Below are 23,235 nucleotides of genomic sequence, written 5' to 3' on the forward strand. Positions count from 1 at the left end.
AATTCAAATTCTCAACAAGTACTTTCTATATTCTCTCTCACTTGGGATCAAACTAGGAATCTAAACTGCCATATTACTGGTCATCTTTAATAGACTTTAAAACAACAAAGGTATTCTGAATATATTTAGCAGATAGTGAACACCTTTGTTCTTCATATTTAATACAACTACATAGCCTACTTCCTCTTCCACCTTTCCATGAGATTTATCATTAAACAAATGTAACTGTGGGTTGTTTACTCCACCACTGATTTTACTAGAGAAAGACTGATTGTAATTTATCTATTTACAAATATAGCAAAAAAAAAAACAATTTTTTTTTCAAGTGCAACATAGATTTAGACAAGATTTATTTCAAGAATGGAAATTCTTGTTTGTCAGAATAATTCAAGTACCTTAAAACCTTGTTTATAGCTTGGCTCACTTCAGACACCAGAGCCAAATCCTGTGACTGGAGTACTATCTACACTGGGCTTCTACTCAAGTAATGGAACCACATTTAAAACATTTTCTAAGAATGGTTGTTTAAACATAGATTAGTACAAGTCTAATTGTTTTAAAACCCAGTTATAATATAGTTTGGTCCCATCCACACAGGTACAGAACTAAAACCTTGTCAGGGATGGAATAGGGGATAGGCACTATAGGCCTGTGCTTGGGTTCCCACCTCCTGGAGTAAAATGGAGGGGGAGGGAGGGCCACGTTATACCAGCTGATCCGTTGTGCATTTACTCAGAAAACACTAAAATTTTATTTAAAATAAATTATTTCAGTTTAAGATAATAATTGTTTAAAGATTCATGATCAATCTTTAATTTGTGTATAGTATTTGAGAAAGAGACTTCCCTCCCATTCAATTATTTAAATACCAGGTTACTGTTTGCTGCAACTAGAGCCTGATACAGATGGAAGCCATGACCAATTTATTCTTACAATGCCTTAAACTTATGGACATAGGAGGATTTGGTTGGTTAATTTTTTTCCAGCTTAAGATGTATGACCACCACCTTTACTATGACTTGGCAGCATGTTTATTATTTTTATTTCTGAATTTTAAATTAAGGATTCAGCTTCACTTTGGTATATAAGAAAATTAAATTTCAGAGTCTGATAGTGGTACATTAACAATCAAGTGGACTTTATAATTTCAAAATGTATTCTCTGCCTCCCATATCTTTATACACACTATACATATATATTCAATTATATTCAAGGAACTACTAACCAATGAAAGCTCTATTAACTAGTGAAAGTCATGTCACAGGATACATCTACGCAGTTCGCAACAGGAAGCTTCCCAGCCCAGGTTGACAGATTTGGGTTTGCAGGGCTCACGCTAGTGCTCTAAAAATAGGTGAGTAGACAGTGCTTTGAGGTCATGGTGTGGGCTGGAGCTCAGGCTCTCAAACCTACGGAGGTGGGCTGGCTTCAGAGCCTGAGCTGCAACTTCAAAGCACTGTCTACACAGCTATTTTTAGAGCAGTAGCATAAGCTCCACAAACCCCAGTCTGTTGACCTGGGCTGGGAGGTTCACTGCCATGGGCTGTGTAGACTAACAGTCTGTACCCCTATGTTTATCCCTTTTTTAGGACTATGATAAATTATGTACAAAGTATGCCTTGTGAGGTATCATTTGAAAACTCATAATTTGCTGAGCACTATTGTCATGATAAAATATGTGTGGCAACATTGTATGTAAAGTTATAAGATTCTACTGCATGATATTACTAAGACATATTTCCAGTCTAGAGAGCAGTCACACACCAGTTCCCCAGAGACAAAAGGCTGATACCTCAGTCAGGAGTCAACAAAATCAAATGGACCATCACCTGGTTAAGAAACAGCTTGTGGTTCCCATCTACACAGACTTTGTCTCCAGAACCTCAGCTGGAGAGGATTCTCGAAGAAAAGAACTATAAAAAGGGAGAGCAGATGCCCTCTCCCTTTCCCTCTACCCATGACTTCCCCAACACCTGAAGAACAAAGGAAGCAGTATTGGACTGGGAAGCGATGCTGACTGAAAGAAATTCACAGCCAGTAAGACTACTAAAACACGCGGTGAGAGAGAGCTTTGCTTTGAATCCATTTAGCTTGTTAAGTTAGGCCTTAATTGCATTTTACTTTTATTTTCTTGTAACCAATTTTGACTTTTACACCTCATTACTTGTCGCCACTTAAAATCTATCTTTCTGTAGTTAACACATTTGTTTTATTGTTTTAATCTAAACCAGTGTGGACTGAAGTGTTTCGGATAACAGGACTTGTGCATATCATTTTCTATTAATAAAATGATGAATTTTGTATGAGCTTGTATTATCCAGGAGAGAGACGGGCAGTACAAGATGTACATTTCTGGGGAAGTTCGGGAGTGGGAATTTGCTGGCGTTGCTCGGCAGTATAATTTAAGAGTGGCTGGCTATCGCACTCATACAGTAGAACCTCAGAGTTACGAACACCTTGGGAATGGAGGTTGTTCATAACTCTGAAATATTCTTAACCCTGAACAAAACATTATGGTTGTTCTTTCAAAAGTTTACAACTGAATATTGACTTAATACAGCTTTAAAACTTTCTTATGCAGAAGACAAATGCTGCTTTTAACCATCTAACCATCTTATCCATTAAGATCCATTAACCATCTTAATTTAAACGAAACAAGCACAGAAACAGTTCCCTTACCTGTCACATCTTTTTTTAAACTTTCCCTTTATTTTTTAGTGGTTTATATGTAATGCAGTATTGTACTCTCCAGTATTTGCTTGCTTTTTTTGGGGTGGGGAGGTGTTCTCTGTTGCCAGATTGCTTACTTTCAGTTCCAATGAGGTGTGTGATTGACCGGTCAGTTCGTAACTCTGGTGTTCGTTAACTCTGAGGTTCTACTGTACAATATCTGGGAGTAATTTATATGCTGGAAGCTGTGTGAGAGCAAACCAGGAGTGGTAGCTCTCACTGCAAAGCACTATAAAAGAACACCCCAGGTTGGAGAATTGAGGGGACACAGCAGTTCAACGGTCCAAATTATACCCTGGGTAATGTCACTCTAGACATAGCCAGACTGCACAACTAAAGCAGATCAAAACATTTGTTAAAAGATTTGTGTTGTATGTTAGATATGAGCTCTACTCCAGAGCTTTACTAAATGAAACTGAGAAAAAACAAACAAGTACTTTTTAGTTCCTGGATATTTTGAATGTTTTAATTATGTTATATCATGACGTCACCTATAACTGTACTAATATAATATTTTAGGTTATTAAAATACTTTCAACTCTTTAGAGTTATATATTAAATTTTGCATCAACAACTATTCAGGAAATTGTCCTTTCATTTTAATAACAGGCCTTGCAAGGTATTTTCATACTACTGTTTTTCCCAAACTCATTTTGCAAACCTCATTCACACACAACCACAGGAAATGCACATCACCCAGTTTCGTTTTAGTGCAGTTATCCAAGTTCAAAACCTACTGAAGGCATGCTGAGCCTTGAAAGATTGCTATGTCCCATACTTTCACTTTGTTTTTTTTTAAGGGAACAAGTCTCAGTTATATGTTTTGAAAACTTTGGAGGCAGGATATATTGCATCAACAGGAGCCCTGCAGCTGCTATGAGGGAGCCTCCGAAGACTCCATCCCAAACATCATAGCATATATAGTACTCCTGTAAAAAGCAGGAGCAGAAAGGACAGCTGCTGAAGAGAGAAGCAGCTGTGGGACAGAGAAACATTATCAGTATGGACAGTTGGGGGCCTACCTTCAGCTGGTGTAAATTGTCTTTGTAACAGACTGACAATTTCCTGCAATATACTGAATGAACTTCACTGAATTAAGTTAAACCTTACTGACTTAGGGTTAACACCTTTGGGTTACATTGCATTAAAAAAGTAATCGTGTATGAGTTGTGGCATTTTATGTTCCTTCTCTAGTAGGGAGTGGGGATGCTAACGTATTTCCTAAATGATCCATCCTTTGAAGACACACACACACACACACACACACACACACACAGGTATGCATATACTAGATCAAACTGAATTCTCCTGAGACCAAAAGACAAAGAAAGGGTTTTGGCTAAATAGCCTGGTTTTAAACTAGCTCATGGCCTTTTTCCTGATCAAGCAAACTAGGATGGATTTTATCGGGACTGTCCCGATATTTAGGCGTTTGTCCCGCATCCTGACCAACGTTTGTCCCAATATTTCGCACTGGGTTTTTTTTTTGCTCCGCCGGCAGGACTCCACTTTTTTTTTTCCCTCCGCCGGTGAGACTCCTCCCCCCCCCCCCCCCCACTCCAAGTGTCCCAATATTTTCTTCATCCCATCTGGTCACCCTACAGCAAACTAACAGGATCCCTGGTCCACTGAGGGCCCCCAATCCTTAGGGTAGGGCTGGAAGGACTGAGTGCTTGTTCTGAGCTAGAGCTGTGATGAACTTGTGACCACAAAGGAATCCTCTTGGGTGGGGAGTTGAAAGACTGCTCCTGACACAATTCATGTAAGGGTTGGGGTTAATTCTGGTAAACTTATTAGCATGTGTGTAGGTTATTTCTTATTTTTTATTTGTTTTCTCTGTAATGATTAAGTAGGCTCGTGTAGAAAGTGGTGTGTAGTACCTTATAACTGTAGCAATTACACCTGTTAACCATCTCTGAAGAGAAAGCAAGCAGGTGTCCCTGAGCAACCTCTCTGTGCTGGGATTACACAGGGAAGGCAGAGAATTGTGCGGCCTGGAAATACCAGTCTGAAGGGAGACACACACAGATCTCCACTCAGCAATGGCTAGGAAGCTGGAAGATGAGAGAGTGTGCCTTTGCTAAACCACTGAAGGGAAATACAGATGCAGTTGTGCTGAACTGTAGCAATCTTCAACTGACTTTAAAGAAACCATGACAAATGTATACCGAGGATCTACCCCTTGGATTCTACAGGCTGCAGAAATCCCCTTCTGTCCCCACTTCACTAACTTACTTCCATTCCTACCCAAAAGCAGTGCAGGCACCTTTTTGGGTAGAAGGATTGTTTGTCCCCAGCCCATATCAGGTGCCTGTCTTAGGAAGGGAGGATGTCATTTTCTGCTCTCTCCCACTAAGATCAGGGGTTATTCCTTAGTGAGTAAATTCTGACTCTATTTAGCTTATATGCATTTGTTTTGAAGCTGGGCTGGAATCCCTCCCTGCTTACAAAAACATTGATGTAAATTAACATAATAATGTGTTCAATAACTCTTAATTCAAGTGTGGACAGAGAAAGTATGCAAAAGGACTTCCAGAGGTTAGAAATTTGAGCAGGAAATAAAATAAAATTCAACATGAAAAAGTGCTATTTAACATGTAAGAGGGGAAAAAAGAATCATGGGAGGGAATTAATTGGAAATTAATGATAGTAATGTGGATAGCAATTTAGATGTGATCTTGTAATGTGATGCCATACAAAAAAAGCCAATACAATTTTGACCGCAGAAGCAGTATCCCATCACAGACCAGAGAGAGAATAGGCCTCTCTAAGGCATAGCAAAACAGCAGTTAAGATAGGTGGGTATTCTTTGTAAGAGCCCACCCTAGAACTTATTCTCTCCTTTCATCCAAAATAACACAAATGTGATAACTTTCCAGGCATGCTATAAAAGCCACTTAACAGAATTTGGGGTGGTGGTAGAGGGGGGAAGCAGGCTGGGGGAGGGGATAATGTTGAAGGTATGTTACCAAAGGAGAAGGTGAAAGGGGTTTTACTGTTGCTTTGATTTACTAGATGCTGAGTTGATGAGAGGCCAGAAAACAAGTATTTTATGCTTCTTGGTAGGAATGTTATTTTTCTACAGATTATAAAGACCAGAAGGGACCACAATCTAACCTGACCTTCTGCATAATATAGGCCATAGGATTTCCCTCATTTCATTGCGGTTTGAACTAGACCATATTTTTTTTTTTAAATCCAATCTTCATTAACAATTTTCCAGTGATTGAGAATCCACCCATAACCCTTAGTAAATTGTTCCAATGGTTAATTACCCTCACTGTTAAAAAGTTGCACCTTATTTTTAATTTAAATTTGTCTAGCTTCCACTTCCAGACACTGGATCTTATCATATCTTTTCTGATAGACTGAAGATCCCTCTATTATCAAATTATTATTCCCCATTTCGGTACTTACAGAGATAAATCACCCGTTAACCTTCTTTTTGATAAAATAAATAGCCTGAGTTCATTAGATCGTTCATTATCAGTCATTTTTCCAATCCTTTAATCATTCTCTGAAGTATCTACAATTTTTCAACATTCTTTTTGAATTGTGGACTCCTGACCGCTACTGGAATTCTGTAGCTGGTTCTGATCACTGTCAAATGCATATGAATTTAACCTCTCTACTATTAATCCATATTCCTGTGTATACATCCAAGGATCACACCCGTTAAGTATGGCGTCCAATTTCTGGATCTATATGTATTACTTTACATTTTGGCCATAATGCAAAACATATTGTTTGTTTGTGCCCAGCTTACAAGGCAATCTGGATCATTTATCTGGATCAGTGACTTGTCCTTTTCATTATTTACAATACCCCCATCTCTGTGACATCTGTAAATTTGGTCAGTAATGAGTTTTTATTTTCTTCCAGGACCTTGTGTGTTTTTGCTTCCCTAATCCATTTTCTTCAGTTCCTATCCTCTAATTAATATTCACTGCTATCAACGTTCCTTTATTTATATTTGCTTTTATATAGCTGCCTTCATTTCTCCCCTAAACCAGGCTGCTTTTTTAACTAGTGTAGCCTTCTCTCTCAATTGTGGCTTTTTGGGACTCTGGTAAAATGTTCTTAAACTGTGCCCAATTATCATTCACATTTTTCTGTTTAAGTTCTTTCTCCCACTTGATTTTATTCATAGTTGTTTTCAGCTTTGTGATATTAGCATCTTTAAAGCATTAAGTATATATGTGACTGGTTTGGACTTGATTGTGTTTATATATAACAAATGTAATCAAATCATGATCACTTGCACCTAAGCAACCACTAACTTTTAGCTCTGTGATCAATTCTTCTTTATCAGTCAGAATTAGGTCTAACATACAATTCCCCTGTGTTGGATACAACATTTTTTAAGTTAGAAAACTGTCATCTATACTTCTTAGAAATTCCAAGGATGATTTAGTATTGGCAATATGAGGACACCTTCAACATATGTCATTCAGATTGAAATCCCCCATAATATGGCAACTTTTTCCTTACATGTTACACACAGATGGTTATGAGTTGGTCATCCTGTTCCTTAGTGTGATTTGGTATTCTGTAGCAGACACCAACCTGGCAACCCATTATCGTACACTTCATTACAGTGTACTTCAGGGCAGAGTAGGCCCGTTATTCAATGAGGGGGGAAGATAATAATAGAAAATGTGGAAATGGCAGAGGTGTTTAATGACTTCTTTGTTTCCATTTTCATGAAGAAGGTTGGTGGCAATTGGATGTCTAACATAGTGAACGCCAGTGAAAAAGAGGTAGGATCAGAGTCTAAAATAGGGAAAGAACAAGTCAAAAATTACTTAGACAAGTTAGATGTCTTCAAATCACCAGGGCCTGATGAAATGCATCCTGGAATACTCAAGGAACTGTCTGAGGAGATATCTGAGCCATTAGCAATTATCTTTGAAAAGTCATGGAAGACGGCAGACATTCTAGAAGACTGGAAAAGGGCAAATATAGTGCCCATCTATAAAAAAGGGAAATAAGGACAACCCGGGGAATTACAGACCAGTCATCTTAACTTCTATACCCAGAAAGATAATGGAGCAAATAATTACGCAATCAATTTTCAAACACCTAGAAGATAATAAGGTGATAAATAGCAGTCAGCATGGATTTGTCAAGAACAAATCATGTCAAACCATCCTGTCAAAGAAAGCTATCAGGTTAACAAGTCTTGTGGATGGGGGGGAGTGGTAGATGTGGTATAGCTTGACTTTAGTAAGGCTTTTGATACTGTCTCGCACGACCTTCTCGTAAACAAACTAGGGAAATACAACCTAGATAGAGCTACTATAAGGTGGGTGCATAACTGGTTGGAAAATAGTTCCCAGAGAGTAATTATCAGTGGTTCACAGTCATGCTGGAAGGGCATAACGAGTGGGGTCCCGCAGGGATCGGTTCTGGGTTCTGTTCTGTTCAATGTCTTCATCAATGATTTAGATTCTGGTATAAAGAGTACACTTATAAAGTTTGCGGACAATACCAAGATGGGAGGGGTTGCAAGTGATTTGGAGGACAGGATTAAACTAAAGTGATCTGGACAAACTGGAGAAATGGTCTGAAGTAAATAGGATGAAATTCAATAAGGACAAATGCAAAGTACTCCACTTAGGAAGGAACAATCAGTTGCACACATACAAAATGGGAAATGACTGCCTAGGAAGGAGTACTGCGGAAAGGGATCTGGGGGGGTCATAGTGGATCACAAGCTAAATATGAGTCAACAGTGTAACGCTGTTGCAAAAAAAGGAAACCTCATTCTGGGATGTATTAGCAGGAGTATTATAAGCAAGACAAAAGAAGTAATTCTTCTGCTCTACTCCATGCTGATTAGGCCTCAACTGAAGTATTGTGTCCAGTTCTGGGCGCCACAGGAAAGATGTGGACAAATTGGAGAAAGTCCAGAGAAGAGCAACAAAAATGATTAAAGGTCTAGAAAACATGACTTATGAGGGAAGATTGAAAAAACTGGGTTTGTTTAGTCTGGAGATGAGAAGACTGAGAGGGGACATGATAACAGTTTTCCAGTAAATAAAAGGTTGTTACACGGAGGAGGGAGAAAAGTTGTTCTTCTTAACCTCTGAGGATAGGACAAGAAGCAATGGGCTTAAATTGCAGCAAGGGCCGTTAGGGTTGGACATCAGGAAAAACTTCCTAACTGGCAGAGTGGTTAAGCACTGGAATAAATTGCCTATGGAGGTTGTGGAATCTCCATCATTGGGGATTTTTATGAGCAGGTTAGACAAACACCTGTCAGGGATGGTCTAGATAATACTTAGTCCTGCCTTGAGTGCAGGGGACTGGACCTCTCGAGGTCCCTTCCAGTCTATGATTAGTTGTTAAGGTTCCTAAAGATTATTGAATAGACATGTTTGGGGTTTAAAGCTAAATAAAACACAAACAGATGAGGGCACCTCGATATCAGAAAAATCAAACAGAATTCAGAGAAGAGCAACAAAATGCTTGAAGAAATTAGTTTCTGAAGAAACGCTATTTAGATTATGGAAATTTGCAGTGTTGTAACGACTTCAGTGTAATGAGACACTGCAAATTTCCCTAATCTATAATACTCCTGAGAAGCAAAAGGTCATGATTTTGCAAACACAGTTATGCACATACTTAACTTTAAGCATGTGGTTATTCTCATTGACATTAAGAACATATGTAAATCCAGGATCAGGGCCTACATGTGTTTATAACAACCATACATCAGCTGTGTGAGGGGAAGGTGATGAGAGATGGTAACTGTTCTACCAGTATTTGAAAACACCAACATGGAGTGCGTGCAGGAGTATAACTGCAAGCAATGGATTAAAAGTAAAACAAAAGAAGGGAGAACATAAGAAAAATTCCTAATTGCAACATCCATTAAGGCCTGCTTACAGTAGAAAAAGGAAAAACTAAAAGCATAAAGCAATAGGGCTTGTATGCTAGCATTCCTTTATCATCATCATCAGAATTGTATTTAACTGTTCTGTTCGTTGCATTAGCTTTTGTATTTCTCTTGTAAAACAAAAACCAAAAAAACTGTTTCATAAATGATAAAGCCAAACATCTTTCTAAAAAACAACAGATTAAGACCTTCTTCAAGACCAGCCTGTCCCCCCAACATGATTATAGTACAATGTTTTTTTTATCCACATTGGCAGAAAAGAAGTTAGAACACAAAGACCCATGCTGAGGCATAGTTATGTTTTTTAGAAAACCACCAAAATATTTTTATTTAGAAACTTTCCTAATTTTAATCAAGTTTTCCCTTGCATAATTTCATTCCATTATGCCCAATTATACTCCCATTCATAATTGGTATTTTTACTTTTCAGATTATGGTAGGTAGACAATTATCTCTCCTTATCTTTCCCTGTCTCATGCCCAGGTGTTGCCTGACCAAGCCATCCACGGAGTTTCTAAACTTTCCTCAGATCAGTTCCTCCAAGCTCCTTTGTTACTTTTCAAGACCTATGTTAATATACTATTCCATACTGAACCAAATTTTCTAATCAATTAAAAAAATTGTGTTAGAACTCAAACACCTAAATATAGCAGAGAATTTTGTATTGGTATGGTTCGTTCTCCAATACTGACAGGATCTAAGTACTAAATCATCTCCAAGGAAAATAATTCTACATTGGCAGGTGGATGATTAAATGACTTAATTGGTCTTTTCCATCTCTAGTTTCCATAATTCCATATGAACAACACAGTTATGCTTCCAGACTGATTAAGAGCATCAGTGCACCTCGATATGTCCTATTCACTGCCTGTGGCACATAACAGTTTAGTCTCCTGTGGCCTATAATACTTTCGTCTAATGTTGGTTGTTGGGTTTAGTGTGCGGATGCTGGGTGGCGTCGATCGCCTGTGACATACAGCAGGTCAGACTAGATGATCTAGTGGACTCTTCTGGCCGTAAACTCTATAAATATCTACTACTCTGTCTGGTCCTAGTTCTAAAAATGCAACTGTATTCTTGTATGACTTCACACTTCACTCCAATAATAGTAACGCTTTCCAATAAAGTTAAGTGGAAGTATAAATATGCTTGTGCACTGAATTGGCAAGCTGAGTTTAATTATGGCCTTTCCCCCCACATTGCAAGAGTCAACATCAATGGTTAAATATCACAACCAAAGAATGTTTTGGGGCTTAGATTATTGTCTAGAAGTTTTCTTATTTAAGTAGTTTCAACTGAGCTTTGAAGTTATCACCTCCCTTCACAAGAGAGGAGGAAACTAACATCTGCTAGAGCTATTATTCAGGCAGTTTAGTCAAGATGACAGATGTGTATTGATTTAAGTACAGAGGATTATTTAGTTTCAAGTGTAAATGTGAAGTTTTGGCCAATGGGGCATCAAAGCTCACCCCACAGGCAAGCAGCAGCTAGGAAGCACAGACATATTTCATTAAGTTCCTGGAACTTCTTGGCCAAATGCATTTTATACCATGTTTTTAAGTAGAGCAATGTTTTTACAATATATTTATAAACCCTAGGGGCTTTAACAGAAACACTTAAGTGTCATCTCACCCTTCATTAACACGTGTCAAGAAAGTTATCTGACATGGAGAAGAGGACAGAGAATTATAGTTAGGACAAATGAAAATAAACATTTTTAATGATTTATAGCACAAACACAATGTTTACCATGTTTACCACAATGTTTAAGCTAGGAACAATATTTCCATGATAAATCCTGGGTTTGGGACCTAATATTGTGCATTTTTAAAACTGCATTTGAACTAAAAATTCAGTGCAGAAGATATTAGCTATGTGCTTTTTAAAAGAGTTGTTTAGCTGTTCTTGAGTAAAAGCTGAAAAGTATGTGAAATTCCCCTGGTTTCTAATGTTCTCACCAAAAAGGGAAAACAAGAAAAAAAAAAGCATTTGTGTAACAGAGATTAATAAAGTGAATTCATTGAATCCTTCTCCAGGTTACCATTCTCTGAATAAATCCTTTATTTTTCCATCATGAAAAGAAAGGTGCACTTTTCAGACTGGACTGTTTAAATACACTATACTGAACCTAGTTTTATTAAGACTAATTGAAACAGATGTGAATAAAATAAAACACTACACTAAAAGCCTAGTTTTTCCTTTCAGCAGCAGACAGTAATTTAAGAAATGAGCAGGATTTAAATTCTGATAATCAACTTAAAAAAATTCTGCACAATTCTACTCTAAAAGTGCCACTGTTCATCAATATAATCACACAGAATATTAACTCTTAATAATCAGACTAACCAGCAATCATGTTTATTCAGACTCATAATTGTCGGAGAAAAACAGAGTTGCTTCCACATAAGATTTATGGAGAAATTAAAGCAAGGATGGTTGAGAAAACAAAGCAATTTTGTTCTCAACTGTTATAAATGGAATTCTCCAGAATTATTACTAGCAAAGAGACTATCTCTAGTGTTTTACATAATAAAAGGTCAGCGAAGACACTACATTCTCCACCCATAGAAGAGATGAAACAACCCTTCACTTTCTACTCATGATTTTGTCCAGTTCTGCAAGCTGCTCCATGTGGAGGAGTCTCCGTACCCAAGTAGAGCCCCACTGACTACTGTGGGGCTTTCTGCAGGGATAGGTTCTCATGTGTGGAGAACAGCTTGCAGGATAGGGACCTAAATATCATGTTCTCCTTATTGAAGATCTGATAATCTACAGTCTGTCCTGTAAAAAACAATGCTATTTAAACAGTTACACCAAAATAAAAAGTATGTTTTGGGGTCTGAAAGTTTAATGACCTTTTACCAGCTTAATGTGGTAACTACTTCTATATATTACATTGTCCTTTCAAGTAAAAATACAAAAGTATTTTTAGAGACTTAGTTCAATATCTAATTATATTTGGTATTTTAATGTTAATTAGGCAAAACATAGTTTTGTCTCCAGTCATTAACAAAAGTATGCAGATGTGTCACAAAGTCAGAACATGGGATTTCAATAAAGCACATCTCAAATTATCTAATATTTTAAATGCATACAATGCCAGATCATCTACTTTACTTTCTGAACTATATTTATATAAAATAAATCCAAATTTAGTACCAAGTCCCAGTTTCCATAAATGCTTTAATCTGCCCCAAAGCATCCAAGCTCTTAACCTCCCATTTCAGGGCAAGTAGCTCTCCAACTCAAATGAATGCAATTAAAAATAAATAAATTAAAAAAGTTACATGAACATTTATCGCCCCAACACATAATCCAAATCTGAGTGACTACAAGGTAGGTGTGTGTGTGTGTGTGGGGGGGGTTACCTTGTACCCTTGAATAAAGTGGGGGCAGGGGGAGAAAGCATGCAGAGTTTCTGAAAGGAATTATTTGGCCTGGGCTATGATATGCCTCTGCCTGATTTTCCTCACAACACTAGCAATATTGTTAACTGTCATAAACAAGGTGCCAAGGACAGTACCAAATTCAAAGCAACTTTTAAATTCTCTACAGCAACCAAAATTGTTGCAGAGAGGAGAGATAAAAGGGATCAAGGCCAGCAAAATACTGTTTGAGAAGCAGCTAATCCATTTCTGTGAATTCTATTATATAAAGTGTGATGACTTTCCACAAAATATAATGTGATTCATGCCAAGTAGTTTCCCCCTTTCTTGTGGGAGAAGAGCTATTTTGCGCAGGTTGCATTTACGATATTACAAACCCCAGAGAGGAAGGGGAGGAAGAGAGGGAATTCACAGCCGTTCAGGGTCAATAAGTGTTCATATATCCTATCATTTGGAAACCCTTCCCAAAGCTTAGGGCAAAAACACTGTTTAGTCAAGGAAAAAATGAGGAGGAGGAGAAAAAACCCTGCAATGTAAGTGCATGTGTCATATGTGTGGGGGCTGGAGGAGAAGAGCTGTCAAGGTGAGAAACATCTTTCATGGGGGGAAGGAGAGAGAGCTTAGGCATAAAATTCACATCAGCGACACTGAACGAGGCATTCACGGCAACAATCAACTTTTCCTTCAGGCCTAACTTGCTTGTGCCTTCAATGTTTCAAAATGGTTAGCAGCAGCACCAGGACTCACCCTTCCCTCCCCACGCCCCGCACACAACGGGGTAGGATCCCGCCGCGTCCTTGCTGCCCTAGTCAGTGTCTTCGCATCGCCTTCAGGGAGCCGCGGGGCCGCCGCCGGGACCTATTTGTGTTACCCCGCGGGGCTGCCGCTTGCCTGCTGCAGTCACATCCCGGAAACGCAGGAGGGGCCGGGGGCTCCGCGGCGGTAACCCCGACCCTGTCCCGCCCCCAGAGCGGCCCTGACAGCCCCGCCGCCCCACGGGGTCACGGCCGGGGGGCAGAGCCACGTAGGCACCCGGTCACCCCCGGCGCTGCTCTGACAGCCCCTCGCCCGTCCCAGGCCCAGCCCCCTTCCCCTCCCTCTGGGCCCAGTTTTACCCCACCCAGGGCCAAGGCTGCCCCCTTCCTCGGGCCGGGCCCGGCTCAGCCCCGGGAGCGGGACCCCCACCCCGGGGAGAGGAGACAACGGGCAGCCCCAACTCACCAGCCGTGCCGGGTCTCCGCTGGTCCGGAGCGGGGGAGGGGGCGGTTCCTCCCCCTCCTAAGCGCGGCAGCCGCGGCCGCCTCCAGGAGCCGAGCCCCCTCGCTCCGCCGCCCCGAGAGCCGCTTCCTCCGCCCAGGCGGCTTCCCTTCCCAGCCGAGAGTCACTTTACTCCCCTCTCCAACATGGCTGCTCCCCGAGCCGCTGCCGCCGCCTCCGCGGCTCCCGACCCCGCTCCGGCGGCCGCCCCCGAGCACCCCGTAGGCCGGCCCTCGGCAGGGAGTCGCTCGCCACCGGTGGGAGCTGCGAGCGGGGGCGCGGTGCTGGCGGACGGGCGGGCTGGGGACGCGCTGCTGCGGGGCGAGGCTGGCTGCCAGGGACTCACTCGGCTGCGGCGCGGCGCTTCTGCCTCTTCCAGCGACTCGCTCGCAGACAGCGCAGCCGGAGCCCAGGAGGGGCCGAGGGAGAGCGGGGCCAGGGCGACACCTAGTGTCTGCGGCGGCCACTGCAGAGCCCGTCCGGCCCCGGGAGCGCCGAGCCGCCAGCTCCAGCTACTGCTGTAAACCTGCAAGTGTAACCCGCCCAGCCCGGACACAAGGTCCCCCCCGCCAGGGAAAGGGGCTTCCCCCGTGTCTCCCCACAACCCTCCCCTCACATGCACACATCCCCCCGGAAAGGGGCTCCCCCCCACATACACACCCTGGAAAGGGGCTTCCTCCCCCCCACATCATCCCCCCACGCACGCATCCCCCACAGATAGAGCCTTCCCTACACGCACACCCCTCCTGGAAAGGGGTTTCCCCTTCAAACATCCCCCCGCACATCCTAGAAAAGTGCTTCCCCGCTCCAAGCTCCCACACACACCACCCCTCCTAAACACCATACCCCCCTCACACACACATAGCGGAGAGAGGGTCTACCCCTGCTTCCAAAAACATGCACATCTTTTAGCAGATAGAGAGCTGCTCCCCCAAAATATCTCCCCTACACACATCCCACCCAATGTGAAGAAGAGAGGGCTATACCCAAAAAAGCAACCCTTCCCCTATCCCATCCTACCCAGGAGAAGTGCTGCTCCCTTCAAGACATTCCCCCAAAAACATATGGAAGAGAAGTCCCCACCTTTTTTCCAAAATATCTCCCCCCCCACACACACACACACACAACCAGGTGAGGATGCTGACCTCCTCTTTCAGAACATCCCCTTTACACACATGCCAGCAGAGAGAGCTCCCCCCTCCCAAGGAACATACACTCTTCCTACAAAAAGGAGCATCCCCCCCTCTCCAAAAGGTCCCTCCACACGTCCTTCCTAGAAGAGGGAGCTTCCTCCCAAACACAGATTATACCCAGGAGATGGAGCTGCATCGAGCTCCCAAGGTTCCGCCAGCCACGTAGTTCTGCCTCCAGACACACTGCACAGGCAATGCGGTCTATGCTGGCCACCATGCTGAGTAATGCACAAGTCCGGAAGGTCTAAGTAGCTCTTTAAGTGACATTTTAACAGGATGTAAGTGTGTGAACAGTGTGAGCATTTTCTGATTCAGCCTGTTTACCTGAATCAAAAAAAAATTAATGTTTGCTACTGGAAATACTTCTGTCTGAGGATATACCTATCTCATAGAGCTGAAAGGGACCCTGAAAGGTCATCGAGTCCAGCCCCGTGCCTTCACTAGCAGGACTGATTTTGCCCCAGATTCCTAAGTGGCCCCCTCAAGGATTAAACTCACAACCCTAGGTTTAGGGGGCCAATGCTCAAACCACTGAACTATCCCTTTCTCTCACAATTTCTACCCCATTTCTTCTTTTCAATGGCTGTTTCCAGTTCCCCACTTCTCCCAGTCAGTCCATTCTGTCCCTGAATTTCTTTTGTAACCCTCTGCTCCTACCACCCTCTGAAGATTAGTAAGGGCCAGGAAGTAGCACTGCAGGCTCTATATTCTTCCCCACTGATTCATATTTTTTACATTTCTACCATACAGGAAGGGAAGTATCATGAAACGACCAGATCTCACTTCATTTTAGTGATTTCTTGATGGTCTGAAAAGATCAGTGAAGTACAAATAAAAAAGTATTTGAAATGCAAGTACCAGGACATGTACCCACTGCACTGATGTAACTCAGGGCTCATTGCCTTTTTTTGTTGGGTTTTTTTTTGGACAAATATTGATTCCTGTTGTCGGTTTGCTTGTTTTTCCTTATTTATTGGCCAAAGTTCAGTGCAAATAACACAGCACCTTTCATCAAAATGGATCCACTTGCATTTTACAGACTTTAGTAAATGACTGTACTAGGCCAAATCCTGTACTCCTTACTGAGGTGAAACATAGGCCCAGATTCTTTGCTTCATCGAGCTTCTGCTCAGTGTAGGTGTGGATGGAGAAAAACCAGGAAACTGTTTATGGTTCCTTGATTCTTATGGTGGATGTGTGCTACTTTGTGCCCTGGTATAGACTGGAGTAACCTAAGATTTGTTCTAATTTATGCTAGCTGGCTGCAGTTCCTGAGGGACCATATGACAGCTGAGAATAGCCACAGAATGCAGCATACTCTGGACAGTCCCTCCACCTAAAAGGGCCAAGTGAGGGGTGGAGTAGCATAGAAGCTGGGTACCAAGGTTATGTGCCAACTGAGAGCTCCCCCACTCCAGAGGAATTCTCAGGTGGCCAGACTTGGCTGCTTTGCATTCTCTTTGCACCTTTTAGGCACCACAAAGGAGCCAGAACATAGTAGAGAATCTGGACCCCAACAAAAGGAAATAAGTTGCATTTGCCTAAATAAGGAGTGCAGGAGTTGGATCACCTCTTACAGGACACATAGGATTCACTTTGCACATTAATGCAGTACTGTAATCTGAGGTATAATGCACAGTAGCTTAGGGCACAAAGAAGAATATCATCCAATTTGGAAGGGCAGAGGGAATTGATGGAGGCAAAATGTGACTGCCAATTTGACATTTGTCCAAGACACCAGGATAACACCTTTACTGTTGCAAAACTAATGGGATTTTTAATAACTCTGAAGGCAGACAGTGAAGCTTTGACACTTCTTGGCACTTCTTTCATCAGACTCTTTCAAGACTCAGGAACCACCTGAAGCTGTTCTTGCTGGATCTCCTAACCTCTGAATAGTAGCATGGTGACCAGTGTTTATTTTATCTTATTCAATTTGTAAACTCTTCTGGGCAGGGAATGTTAGTATAGTTGTAAATTATCATGTAAATGTACTTGCACTGTATAAATGTTTTATAAGAAATCTTCTCTGTTGGACTACCCAACGATAAACAAATTGAATAAATAGTATTCAACTAAACAGTGTTTCACAAAGAGGTGTGTGAGAGCAGAAAGATTGTGCTATTTATTTAAAGGCTGCAAATATTTTAAAACATTCTGAGGGAGGAGGGTCCTGTTTTGTTTTATACACATTTTTGTCTACCCTTGAAATATATTGTGACTGGAAAAGTAGGGAAATGATGGTATAAGAGAGAAGAAGCTGAAAAATGAGCAAGTGTGATGGGTCAGCAGAGGGCAATGAAGTGAATCTGCTGGTACTATTTCCCTCCTTCCTTGGAGAGTGATAGGTGGCCAAAAGGAGAAATTCTGTGGCATTTAAGGCAGTTGGGGGGGGGGGGGCTTGATTACAGAGTCTGGGCATCTGGGGGCCTGAGAGGAGTGGGGCATTTGAAGAAAGCTGGGCAGAAGGGGCCTGGGAACCATCAAGTGCTAGAGCCAGAGTGTGAAATTAATCCCATTGAACCAATGGTAGTTTTGCCTTTGACTTCAGTGGGGCTAAGATTTCACCATGGTAGACTTTTAGCAGCTGAAGTATTTAGATCACCTGACTGAGCCATGTGTAGCTGGTACTCTGTCAGGAACTGAAGACAAGTTTCTTCTTTGAGTAGTGTCCCTATGGACTGTAGCTATGTCTGCGTCCCTGCGCAGCTGATCGGAGACCTTCGGTAGCAGTGTCCGTTGGGCCTACACATGCGCTGTCTTTCCTTGTGCTGCGCCACAAGGCTAGCCAGTGCATATGAGCTAACCGTCCTCAGTTCCTTCTCTACCACCCTGGGCTAGAGACAGAGCCTTTAGCTGTTTGTTAGCGGATTGTTAACTCTTTCATTTGTTAAATTTTAGCTTCTTTGGAAATCTTTTTGCTTTCTTCTGACTGTTTATTTGGCCATGCCTAGACAGAAAGATAGATTTTGTTCTTGTGCTGATGCCTGTTGGGGGTGGGCATACCCAGACAAGGGTATGCCCGGCTCTCCGGACTTCAAGAAGTGTCTCACTTGCAGTGAAGTGATCCGGTCATGGACAAGTACCCTCAGTGCATCCATAGTCTTTAAGGTGCCACTGGACTCCTTGTTGTTTTTCCAACAAAAGTGTTCCCTCTGCCAGCAGCTCTGACCAAGATCCCTCAAGAACAGAGAGTGCCACCAGAAAATCATCTTTATGAATGCAGCTCTCCAACTCCAGCTCTTTAGCGGGCATGAGTCTTCCTCTCAACCTTTGACTTCGAAGGATAATGGGTCAAAAGAAATGGTCCGGAGACTCCTCTCATTAATTGAAAAAGAGAGCAAAAAGTCTCCTCAGCGAACCCAGGGATCACCGAAAGCGATCACCATTTCACTCTGTGTCCTTGGCACCAAGATCATCTGGCACCCATGCCTCAATATGGTCACCTTATCAATGATCATTCCATCATTGGAACAGGGAGACAGGTTTTTGGCCCTCGACTTACAAGACACCTACTTTCACATTTCAGTACTACCAACTCTCAGACATTTTCTCAGGTTCACTCTGGGGCACAACCACTATCAATACAGAGTCCCCCGCTTCGGACTTTCAGCGGCCCCAAAAGTATTTTCCAAAGTTCTCTCAGTGGTGGCCACTCACCTACGATCATAAGGGATAATGATCTACACTTAAAAGGACAATTGTTTCCTCAGACTCTGATCACTTCAAGAGGCTCGTCAAGCCACCAAGGCCACGATATGCTTGTTCACAGAACTTGGCCTACAGATCTATTCCCAGAAGTCAACCCTCACACCAATGCAATGCCTGGAATTCATAGGGGTCGACCTAGATGTGCTACAGGCCAAAGCCTCCTACTTCAAGACAGGTTTCTATCCCTGGTCTCACTTATAAACACAGCTCAATACATCCCTCAAGTGCCAGCCAGAATCTGCCTCCAACTCCTGGGACATATGGCAGCAAGCATGGCGGTGATTCTGCACGCCAGACTTCACATGCGATGCCTACAGACGTGGTTCAATTCGGTTTACAGACCGAACAGACAGAGTCTGGGCAAACTCCTGACACTACCAACCAGGATCAAGAACTCCCTGGACTGGTGGAAGAACCCAACCAGTGCAAGGGATCCCCTTTCACAGGAGTCACCTTCGTCACTCCTTACCACCGACACATCCCTCGTAGTGCAATGCCTTTAAATGCATTTAAATAGTCTCCTAAGGCAAATGTTCAACCGCAGAGATATCCCTGCACATCAGTTTCCTCGAATTCAGAGCAGTCGGGAATGCCTGTGCTCATTTCCTCCCATAACAGGATCACATACCAAAATCCTAACAGACAACAGAGCCTGCATGTATTATATCAGCTGTCAAGGGAAGGGCCAGATCACCGTCCCTATGCATGCAAGCGACGAGACTATGGAATTGCTTCATCTCTCATAACCTCACCTTGCTTGCAGCTTACTCCCTGGGCACGCAAAACTCGATTGCGGACAAGCTCAGTCGCACATTCCCACATGACCATGAGTGGGAGATGCACCCATCAGTACTTCACAACTTGATCACATGGTGGGGAACACCGTCCACAGATCTGTTCGCCACTTACCAGAACAAGAAGTGTCCATGAAACTGTCCCAGGGTGTGGATCGGACAGCACTCTCTGGGCAATGCTCTCCTCCTCCCATGGGACAAAGGCCTTCTTTATGCCTTCCCTCCATTTCTTCTTCTGCTGAGGGTCCTACTAAAGATAAAGAGGGATGGAACTTATGTAATTTTGATTGCTCTTACGTGGCCTAGACAGACCTGGTATCCTTACCTGATGCAGCTCACGATGTGCCCACTGATCTCCATTCTGGCCACTCCACACTGTCTCTCTCAGGACAAAGGGCGTACCACGCATCCCAACCTGGGGATCCTCCGCCTCAAAGCATGAATCCTACATGGTTCCAGCACCTAGAGAGCTCCTGCTCAAAGGAAGCACAGGAGATTCTACTGCACAAATCGGGGTTATCCCTGAGCTCTCTCAGGGCCCACCTAGAAGCTATCATGGCATTTCACTAACCTGTAGAGGGGTACTCAGTACTCTTGCACCCAACCACTAAAAAGTTCCTTATGGGAATAACAAACCTCTTCCTTCAACCTTGGCTTCCTGCTCCCTAGTGCTGAAGGGGCTGACCAGGCCCTCCTTTGAACCTATGGTCACCTGTTCACTAGCATACCTGTAGATGAAAACAGGTTTTCTGATAGCAATTACCTCAGCTAGAAAAATAGGGAAAACAGCAGCTCTGTTGGCGCATCCCCCATACACTGTGTTCTTCCCAGATAAGGTTACACTCAGACTGCATCCAAGGTCCATCCCTAAAGTGACCTCCTCATTTTACATGAATCAGTCTATTCCCCTTCCCACCTTCTACTCCAAGCCTCACCGAGACAATAGGGAGACCATACTACTACCTTAGACGTTAGAAGAGTCCTTGCATTCTAGCTCAATAGGACAAAAGCCTTCAGGAAGTCCCCTAGACTATTCCTCTCTATGGCAAAAAGGTCTAAGGGCTCAGCGATATCAGCCCAAAGACTCTCCAAGTGGGTCTTGACTTGCATCAGACAGTGCTATAAAATTTGAAACATGACCCCTCCAGACTCGATCTGTACATATTCCATGAGCTCGATCTTCTCAACTGTCGCCTTCTTTAAGGATGTCCCCTTCTCAGAGATCTGCAGAGCGGTGACATGGGCATCAACACCTTCACAGAACATGAAGGTGCGATCACTGGGGACTCTGCTTTTGATGCCATCTTTGGCGCCACAGTACTATAATTTGTGACTAACCTGATTCCAAAGTCTCAAGGAGTACTGCTTGGAAGTCATCTACACCAGGGCAACCATAGGGACACTACTCAAAGAAGAAGTTACCTTGTGCAGTAACAATGGTTTTTTGAGATGTGTGTGCCTATGAATGCTTCACTACCTGCCCTCCTCCCTCTACTTTGGAGTTCTCACTTATGACTCTACGGTAGAGAAGGAACTGAAGATGGTTAGCCCATGTGTGCTGGCTAGCCTCATGGCACAGAACGTGGAGAGACAGCGCATATGCAGGCCCAACTGACACTGCTAGCGAAGTTCTTCAATCAGCAGCGCAAAGGCACAGACACACCTACAGTAGAGCACCCATAGGGACACACATCTCGAAGAACCATCGTTACTGCACAAGGTGAGTAACTACTTCTTTGGTATCACAGAAGTACCATGGAAAAGGGACAATTTCTCCTCTCAATTGTGTGAAGACCTTTAGTCAGTCTGTTTAGAACACACTTGTGCTTTGACCGCCAAGTGCTGCCCAACTTTCTTAATTGGCCAAATGGGCACACCTGTCCTGGCATAGGAGAGCTGGACCCACTTCAGTTACAGGGAGCAGCTACCCTGGGACACTTGCTTTCTTAAATTAAAATGTAGGTTTGGCTGAAATCAGCAATACAAACTGTCAAAAGGCAAGATATGTATAATTAAAGTAGATACCTTTTCTAATTGTGCAGTCTTAACTTTGACACTCCAACCTTTCCTCACATTGAATTAAAGTTATGATTTTAGCAGGACTTTAACAGCTTCTGAATAATCATTTAAATTTATTATTCCTGTGAATTGTTTTTGACGGTCTGTTGCTGGAACTAGGGGTGCTGCCACAACCCCTGGCTTGAGGTGGTTTCCATCATATACAGGGTTCACAATTTGGTTCAATGGCTCTCAGCACCTCCATTATACAAATTGTTCCAGCACCCTGGTCTGTTGTGAGTATAGGAGATAATCAGAAATGCTTCTTCACAAAATCCCTGAGTAGTTATTATTAAGCATTCGACACTTATGAAAAAGACAGAGGAAAGAAAGCAAGACACTGAAAAAAGGAAAGAAGTCGGGAGCAGTTTTTGATTAATTCATGTCAGGAGATTTGTTTTCTTTTTAGTGTACCTATATTACTTGAGTTGCTTTATTATTAAGTTAAATGGAATATGTGGCCATCAATCATATTTCTGTACAGTTGACCATTAATTTAAAAAAACACTAGTTTTACAGACACTGTGTTCTCTGAGTGTCTGGTGCACACAATAGGTCTGTTCTCTAAAACAAACAGAATGCAGTACATAGATGCTGGTAGAAGCTGCCTCTGGAAAAAATGATGAAATCTACATCAGCCATTAGGTATAATATACATACAGGAATAGGACAAGAGCAGTCATGGGACCAATGTTTCCTGCTTTGAATAGAAATGTCTTGGCTCTTCCTCAGCCTTTATACAGCAGTAGGATATTATTAGTGTTTGTCTGTAAAAATAACAGATATGGATCTCAAACCAGTAAAATAAATATATAGGTGGATTTAAACATAACAAATACATATATATTTTAAAACAATATACAGTATATGAAAAGCAATTACTTTCCTGTCAAGTTCAGGATTCTGTGTTTCAACAGCAGGAACTAATGACCTCACAAACATCTAACAATGTAGGAAAGCATTGTTCTTTAGTGTAAGTGATGTGCCCAATTGCAGGGCAAAGACTGAAAGTCTTGGCAGGTAAGTAAAGGGAAGTGATTTCTAAATACAATATTATGTGTTTTAAATTGCAGTTCTTTTTCCTAGATGCCAACAATGTTTAAAGAATGCAATATCCTCTAACTAATTGTATTTCTGCTTTGTGATAGAAAAAACAGCTATTGTTCTGCTCTCAGTAAGAGCTATTTATATACAGTTCTGTAGAA

General features: G+C 42.3%; 1 protein-coding gene across 5 annotated transcripts in view; it reads right to left on the reverse strand.

Moving 5' to 3' along the window:
• CDK17 (cyclin dependent kinase 17) overlaps window positions 1-23,235 on the reverse strand; it is a 167,247-nt gene that overhangs the window by 143,169 nt on the left and 843 nt on the right. The window contains exons 2-4 of one of the 5 annotated variants that reach the window (XM_065560760.1): window positions 22,691-22,797; window positions 20,298-20,445; window positions 20,088-20,219 (exon numbers count right to left, since the gene is read on the reverse strand). The gene's annotated coding sequence lies outside the window, so the exon portion shown is untranslated. Of the gene's footprint in view, window positions 1-13,764; window positions 14,049-14,238; window positions 14,677-20,087; window positions 20,223-20,297; window positions 20,446-22,690; window positions 22,798-23,235 lie in introns of those variants that run through there. The other 4 variants (XM_065560754.1, XM_042859797.2, XM_005306517.5 and 1 more) reach the window with 4 other exon arrangements.

Source organism: Chrysemys picta, chromosome 1 (genome assembly GCF_011386835.1).
Source record: "Chrysemys picta bellii isolate R12L10 chromosome 1, ASM1138683v2, whole genome shotgun sequence".
In the NCBI taxonomy this organism is placed as follows: Eukaryota; Metazoa; Chordata; order Testudines; family Emydidae; genus Chrysemys; species Chrysemys picta.